This window comes from Nicotiana attenuata, unplaced genomic scaffold (genome assembly GCF_001879085.1).
Source record: "Nicotiana attenuata strain UT unplaced genomic scaffold, NIATTr2, whole genome shotgun sequence".
Classification (NCBI taxonomy): Eukaryota; Viridiplantae; Streptophyta; class Magnoliopsida; order Solanales; family Solanaceae; genus Nicotiana; species Nicotiana attenuata.
This window is the reverse complement of record NW_017672022.1, coordinates 25,211-34,201: the sequence shown is the minus strand read 5'-3', so window position 1 is coordinate 34,201 and position 8,991 is coordinate 25,211. Positions and strand designations below refer to the sequence as shown.

Here is an 8,991-nt window from a genome sequence, read left to right as displayed (position 1 = left end):
TATATATATATATATATATATATATATATATATATATATATATATATATATATATATATATATATATATTTTAAATTACCCATCTACAGAGTATAATTTTCCGAAAAAGAAGTGTCGGTTGACACCCCTTGGGTGCATGTGACTCCGCCACTGACCATGTTAATTTACTATCGTTAAGTATTAATTAGGTGAGGATAAATATAATTCACCATGGTGATATGTAAAAATCAGATTTCAAACTGACTTACAAATTACTCTTCTCGTCCAATTTCATGTGATACTATTTGATCTAGAACAAACATGAGATGTTATTGCTGCTATATGTTTAATATTAATGAATATTGCAGCCTTAGAGTTCCTGAATAGTGCAGCCTGGAGCTAAGATAACTAATAATTCATTTGTTTTAGTTTATGTGTTTTATTTTTATTTTTCTGTTTAAGAAAAGTTTAACATTTCTATATATTGTATATTCTTAATTCTAATATTTTTTATCAAATTAGTAAAATTATCCTATAACAATAGTATGACATATTTAAATTATAAGATTCAAAACGTATAATTTGTATATTATATATACATTTAATTTAAGCTAGCGTTTGGCCATAGATTCTCAAATTTGTTTTGAAAAGTCTAATTTGGGTGAAGTTTAGTTTGAAGATGAAAATGTGTTTGGACATAAGTTTTAAAAACATATTTTACTTTCTTTTTTTTTTTTTTGAAAAAATATGAAACATGACTTATACCCACAAGTTCTAAAATCGTAAATACCCAACAATACCTTTATCAATAACATTTATTATATAATCACAAATCATAGTCCTGAACATAAATAAATTTAGTACAAAATTATCATGTTTATAATCAACTATATAATACACCATCAGATGACCGAGAAGACGAAGCAGCATTGTTACAAAATAATAAATGACGGGCTCTTTTATAAAATATAAAAGTTTGGAAAAAATTTTAAAAAATATAATAGTGATATTTTGGGCCAAAACCATCTCTTAGGTTTTAGATTTTGGGAATTTGCCAACAAGTAGATAAAATTTATGAGCCAACATGTGTTTGCCAAAAATAATCAAAATATATTTTGGCAAAATCTATGACCAAATGGGTTCTAAGACCACATATATAAAAAATATTCTACATCTTTAAACTTGATGATGACTAGTCAACTTAAAATAGGCAAAATAAAACGGCGGGAGTATTAATAATGAGGCCGATGTAGCGTGGAGCTAAGTAGTTAACTCATGTGGAAAATATATATTCGTCGAGGTCAACACTAAAGTATGGGAACAACTTTGATGACATTAATAGCCAAATTATTGGGTGGGACACAAGACAACCAAACAACTAAGGGAAAATGCGACTAAAATCTTCCAAATAATGACAAAGAGTACTAGTCACATCATAGCTTGTCTTTATGGGGAGGATGAATAGGCCAAAACTTGAAAGATTTTTTGGCCAAGAATTTTCACCTCATTTTCGAGAGACAAAAGAAAAGAAGACTTCGAGCCAGTTTGTATTGGCTTATTTTAAGTGTTTTTAAGTCAAAATCGCTTTTAAGCTATTTTGTAGTGTCTGAATAAAGTAAAAAAGTGCTTTTAAACACTTATTTTTAAGTTAAAATGACAAAAATAAGCCAAAAGCTAGAATTCCTAACTTATGACTTTTGACTTAAAAGTCACTTACAACAAGCCCATCCAAACGAGCTCTTAGCTCCCATCTGGGCCAGAGATTTTTGCTTTATTTTTTTAAATATTTTTGAAAATATCGTTCGTTTATGAAATATGATCATTTTTTTGGATAAAAAAGTTTCAAAAATTTTCAAGTTCCCAAAAACTGCTTCTGGGTTACTTTTTTTCTTCCACTCACAAAACTTCAAGTTTTTTTTTGTTCAAATAACATGAATATCCAAACACAACTTCAACTTTCAAAACTTATTTTTCAACACAACTTTAAAAGCTCTTTTTCCAAATTTCAATCAAATCTATGTCCAAATGGTTGCTTACTGACACATGAATATCTATTTCAAAAATAAAAATACGAATTTACTTAATTATATTACTATGTTTTAACACTAGCATCATAAGATTGATTAATTAAACAAAGAAAAAGTCTTCACAAAATTAATTAGCCAAAGTCACTTTGGGGACCCTGTGAACTAAGAACAAAAATTCAAAAAGAGCTTTGCAACATTCGCCATGCCGCTTTGTGGGCTAAACTAGTATATTTTATATGGAACTATTAAAGAAAATGGAACTATTCGTCAGATTACATGAAGTAATTCTAAAAATATTCCGGATAATGACTTATTTTTTAGAAGATATTATTCTAAAAGAGTATTTTTCGGTGTTTAGATAAAGAGCGAAAAATATCTTTCGAAAAAAATATTTATTAAAGATTAGTAATAGTAATTTTTGATGATTGTTAAAGAGTAAAACGATATATTTTGACTTTTTAAATAAATATTGATAGTAATATTTGCAAACCTAAAAGTATTTTCATGAAATTTTTTGAGAATTAAAGTTTTATAATGATGTATAAGCAGTCATTAATGCTTATATTAAGGTAGGTTGTTTACTTCACACCACTTGGGATGCGACCGTATTCCCCTGCGTAAACGCCGGATGCTTTGTGCATCGAGCAGTTCCTTAATAACATAAGTATTGATTAAAGCAGTTATAGGCAATTACGAGTTGAAATAATTGTGAATGAAATAATGTATGCAAATATTTTTCTTAAAATATGTTTTCTAATTAAACACTAGAAAATGATTTTATTTTATGGAAAGATACTTTTTTTAAAACCATTTTCCGGCATAGGTACACACCAATATATGGAATAATATCATTTTTGGCCCAAAAAGATTTGGTCATATAATTTGAAAATAATTGATTTGACACAGCTAAGGGACGCGTTTTGGCCCAGAAACTACACTGATCTGGTCGAAGAATCTTTTGGAAGTTTATGAAACTCCTTTTCAAGTCCTCTTGACAGGATATATGATCATTTTTATATTCAAATTGCAAGTGAATAAATTAAAGGAGATTATTTCCTCGTTCCCATTCTTTCGACAGGAAGAAAAAAGTGAAATAATTTTATTTTTTTGATATTTAAGTAGCAAAATGATTTGTTTGCATGGATAAAGCATAAAGTTACACTTATCTCAATTCCTACTGATAAACTAGAAGTTTAAACTTTAACAGCTTATTTGGATGGTTGTTACGTGTTGCATTATATCGTATCGTTATATTCATCGTTACGTAATGACGAAAAATGTTACTTTATAGAATATGGACCGATTTGGTGCGGCCGCGTCATTACCTTATATTTTTCTATCTTCTTGCCCTTTCTTTATTATTAAATAATTATATTTTATTATTTATCCTACCTTTTTATATAATAATTTAACCTCGTACGTTACTTTTTTTTTAAATAATATTACAAGTTTATTCTTCATATTTTTGGTGTATGACATCATAAGATAACGGCAAACAATACAATCTATCCAAACTAGAGCTGTCAAAACGGGTAAGCCTAGCCCAGCCCAAGCGTCGAGGGCTTTTAAATTTGGTGGGCTAGGACGGCCCGGCCCGCCATATGAATGGGTCTTAAAATGGCAGCCCAACCTAGCCCTAAGAGGGCAGCGGGCTAGGGCGGGCCGGCCCTTCAATTTTTTTTAGAAAAAAGAATTTCTTTAAATCGTTAAATATTTTTTCATGACGTAGTCGATTAATCATGTAAACAACTTCTGTTTGGTTATAGCGTAGAAAAAAACTTGATATTTGAAGAGGAATCTCGTAATTGGAATGCAAATTATCTATATCTCTAGCTCTTCTTTTTTGAAGTTACATGAATATTTTCTTAATACTTTTCTTTCATCTATATCTCTAGCTCTTCTCTAGTTCATTTTTTTTGTATTTAAAATTAATCTTTTTTTATACTAGAGAGCAGTTTAATATAAATAATATATTAAAGTAATCCAAACTGGTAATCGGCCACTTAAAGTAGTATTTTCTATTAAAAAAAGATTATTATTGACCACCTAAAATTTTTCGAGTTCGTTATTAATCAAGCAAAAGAAATTGTAATTTTGTCATGTAGCATGTAAAAAATCTAAATTCTAGTTGATATGGAAGGGTAAATGAGCAGTCTAGGGTTGGGGAAGGAGGATTATAGTTAATAGTTTTTTTAATTTTTATTTTTTTAATTCTTTAATAGTTAATTAATTTAAATTTAATTAATTTTCGGCCCACAGGCCGGCCCAGGCCCAGCCTCGGTCAAGCCTCAAGGGCCAGCGGGCTGACTTGGGCCGGGCTTATAAGCCTCAATTTTAAATGGGCTCAAAACATCCTAGCCCAACCTTATCCAAGTAGCGGGCTGGGTTGGACTGACCTCACGGGCCAAGCCCATTTTGACGGCTCTAATCCAAACATTGTATATATCGAAACAATACATGACGCGGAATTTTCCGCCAAAATTTACAACGGATATAGACGGAATATTAGTCGTAACTATTATTAAAAATTGAAAAATATATTTTTATGTATTTTCCGACCGATTCCGTCGGAAATTTGCCACTACTTTTTTCCGTTGGAAATGGGCCGTTTTTTAGTAGTAACAATATAATACAATACAATACAATATAATACTATACGATATGTTATGAAAGGATACATAACAACAATCCAAACAAGCTATAAAGTGGTAAATTTGATCAACTTGTTTGACCTAAATTTAATTATGGAACAAATTCAGTTGACTAAACTAATAGTACTACTGTGTTTTGATGATATTTTCTCAACAAACAAATGACAGAAGTCTCCAAAATGAAACATAAAATGAATTCTAGCCTCCAAAAATGAAAAACAAAAAACAAAAGGAAAGTCAAAACCGAAAAACAAACAACTATTTTTCTTTTTCTTTTATTAAATGTAAATGCCATCTATAAATATGTATGAACTGAGAAGTGAAATCTGAAAATACAATTAATCAGTCTTCGATATAATTGCTCTAACACCAAGTGTCAAGTGATAACGTGATAACCTCAATCTCAATAGAGGAGCTACGATTCTAAAGTATTGCTTTTGTATTTTAACATATTTCTGACGACAAATTCAAGAAAAATGGACGAGAACATCTTAGATGTACGGAATTACTTAATTTAATCAGAACGAATTAACCAAACCAATCTAATTAAGAAATAATAGAATAATAACTTTAATTAATTAAGAGGATTATACGAGGTTAATTTGTGAAAAAAATAATACCAATAAAGAGGAATTTACGAGGAGGTAATAAAACTAATTAAACTTGCCACAACAGCAACATCTTGACTACTGACTTGGTCTCCTCTTAATATCAAATTCCTTAATTACGATTTGTAGCTATATATGTCGACATTTTTTTGGACTCCTGGTGTGGTTAGACTTGTTTTTTTGCTCTACTACTCTTTTATTCTTTCACTATCCCTTCATTTTCACATAATATAGTGACTACATTATGTCTTCACATTTTGGCATATTATTAATTCTTGTTTCCTACAAATCCGCAATTTAAAACAAGTATATGAACGTATTTTAATAGGACTACTTTTCATTTTCAACTTACGACTTTTTGTTCTTTATAAATATATAACCAAACTTGTGCAACTCTTTCTTGGTTTTCTCTCACCCAAATTATCCATAGCCATGGCAAAGTTAAAAAATGTTATTTTCTGGTACTTTCTCGTTCTTTTACCTGCTATAGTATTAGGAGAATGTACATGTGAATCTGAGGATGAAGAAAGAAACAAAACTGAAGCACTGAAATATAAAATGGTAGCAATCGCTACCATTTTGGTAGCCAGTGCAATTGGGGTTTGTATTCCTGTACTAGGAAAAGCAATTCCAGCTTTGAGCCCAGAGAAGAATTTCTTCTTCATAATCAAAGCGTTCGCGGCGGGTGTGATCCTCGCGACAGGGTTTATACATGTACTCCCCGATGCATATGAAAGCTTGACATCGCCATGTTTGAAAGAAAATCCATGGGGAAATTTTCCTTTTAGTGGATTTATTGCAATGGTTTCTGCTATGGGAACTCTTATGGTGGATACTTATGCAACTTCATATTTCAGAAACAAAATGACACGAAAAATGGATTGGTGGCTCAGTCTGGAGATGAAGGAGGAGCTATTCATGTTCATTCACATGGCCATGCACATGGTGCATCATCAATGATGGGTATTTTAGTTCTGAGCTCCTTCGTTATCGTGTTGTTACTCAGGTAACCCCTAGTCCATTATCACTTACTCAAAACGAATGGCGAAGCACAAATTTTTGTAAATCAAGTCAGCAATAGCATGGACATAAACAATTTTCAATGCCGTAGAGATTTGAGAATTTATACTGAAAGTCAACAATATGTTATCATAACGAGAACTTAAACAATATATTTTCAACTCAATCAGAAAAAAAGGGAAGTTTTTTCGGATAAGCTATTTTATTCGTGGATAATAGAATGCGCGGAGCTATTTTCATTGATAATTCTTGTTTCTTCTTTGTTTATTCTCCCTCACTAACCCTCGTTGTCGTATATATTTCCAATTCGCAAAAAATAAAAAAAGATGTGAGAGGTTGACCATGGCTGGTCAGAGGAGAGGTAGAGGGAGACCTAAGAAATATTGGGAGAGTGATTAGGTAGACATGGCACTACTTTAGCTTACGAGGACATGGACCCTTGAAGGAAGTTGAAGGTCGAGAATTAGGGTTTGACAGGTAGTCGAGAGTCTCTTGTAGTCGTACTAGTAGTATTATACTAGTCTTGTATTCTCTTATTCCGAGTTACTTGCATTGTTGTTAGACGATGTGGCATTATTGCCGGTAGTTTTCGCATTTCTCTTATAGCTTCGTATTTCTAGATTCTTTGTTGTTACATGCCGTGCTATTTGTTTCTGTTATCTTATTTCCTTGTCGTTGTTACTATTGTTTATTGTGTCATTTTCACTGTTCTTGAGCCGAGGGTCTACTCGGAACACACTCTTCCTTCATAAGGTAGGGTATCTGGGTACACTAACCCTCCTTAGACCCCACGTGTGGGATTGCACTGTGTTGTTGTTGAAGTGATTTATAGCCACCAAAGCATATATGTGCCTCATTTTACACAAGTTCAACAATTTCTCTCTTTTCTCGAACTCCATATCTAGTTTAAATAGATTCACATAAATTAAAACAAAGAGTTAACATTTATTTACATTATTGTTTATAGAAAGTTAAACTCTATTATCATTAACATTTCTCCCGGGGCATGCAGGTTTTGGAGTTGGGTGATAATAGTGCACTCTGTGATAATAGGAATAGCTTTGGGTGCTTCTAAAGTCCCAAAACCATAAGGCCTCTTGTGGAGCTTGACTTTTCATCAATTTTTCGAAGGCATGGTTACTTGGTGGATGCATTGCTCAGGTATAATATATATATATATATATATATATATATATATATATATATTATATATATATAATATATTATATATATATATATATATTATATATATATAATAATATATCACTTCATCTTTTCAAAGATCAATTTTCATAATGAATCATATTGGTACTTTTACCTCTCATCTTATTATAATGTGTGATAACTTCTTGTACAATGATTGAGTTATTGGCCGCTCTTCTATTCTTCCAGAAGCTTGTTTGGTTTGGGTTAGTAATCTTGCTAAGTAATGGTTTTGTTCTATTGACTATAATTTTAGTGATAGTTTTAATAGATAGTATCGCAAATGTCATAATTATGGTTTGACAAAAGACCCACACCCATGATTTTGGTTGGCTATTGGTTTTCCTACCCCTAGAGGGAAATGTACTTCCCAACACCGTGATTCATAGCCACGTATTCTAATCCTCTAAGCTACAGGCCCCACCCTGTCTCCAAGGATTCTGTTCTCGAGAGTACCCTAAAAAAAGGAACCTTTTATTCCCCACCATTTCGGGTTATCAATACTAGTTAAATTGAGTTACATATAATTCATTTGTAAATAGGTCATTGTATAAATATTTCTTACATGTCAGCAAACAAAGTTTAAACTCATTTTTGGCCCTTTTGCAGGCAAAATTCAAGACTCGGGCAGTGGCAATAATGGCTTTATTTTTCTCTCTTACAACTCCAGTGGGAATTGCAATTGGACTAGGAATAACAAATGTTTACGATGAAAACAGTCCAACGGCTCTCATTGTAGAAGGAGTATTTAATTCAGCATCAGCTGGTATCTTGATTTATATGGCATTAGTTGATTTTTTAGCTGCCGATTTTATGCATCCAAGAATGCAAGGAAATGGAAAGCTTCAATTAGGAGCTAATGTTTCACTTCTTCTTGGTGCTGGACTCATGGCTCTCATAGCCAAATGGGCTTAATTTGATCAAAACATATTATTATCAATTTCAGAGTTTTGTCTTTTCATTTTTTTTTTTTTTTTTGCATCTTCTCTTTGACTGGTTGTTATACAAATAGCGACTGTAAATAGATCTACATTACATTGCCCGATATCTTTTGTCATCTTATTGATTTGTTTTGACTACATGTGATATTTGACCTTCTTTTGGCTTGCGTTGTTTGGAGTGTGTTGATTGAGACCAACCTTTGGATCGTCATAAATAAAATCAGTATTATAACCTGTTTGGCCAAGTTTTTTTTTTGACCAAAAGTATTTCTTTTTTAAAGTGCAAAATAGCTTTGGGTGCTTCTGAAAGTCCCAAAACCATAAGGCCTCTTGTTGGTGCTTTGACTTTTCATCAATTTTCTTGGTGGATGCATTGCTCAGGTGGTATGACTTCTTCTTTTCACTTGTTTAATTTTTCATTTAATTTGTTTCTTTTTGAATTGTCACTGTTGGATAAGGATATAGTCTAATCTTATAATAATAATATATATCGAGTATTGAATTTTGATAACTAAAAATCGTAATCTAACCGTAAGTTGCATTGAGTTTCATGATTAAATTT

The 8,991-nt window shown here is 31.6% G+C and overlaps 1 pseudogene; it reads left to right on the top strand.

The window, feature by feature from the left end:
• Window positions 1-5,550: 5,550 nt before the first annotated feature.
• Window positions 5,551-8,599, top strand: LOC109211383 (annotated as a pseudogene).
• The last annotated feature ends 392 nt before the right edge of the window (window positions 8,600-8,991 follow it).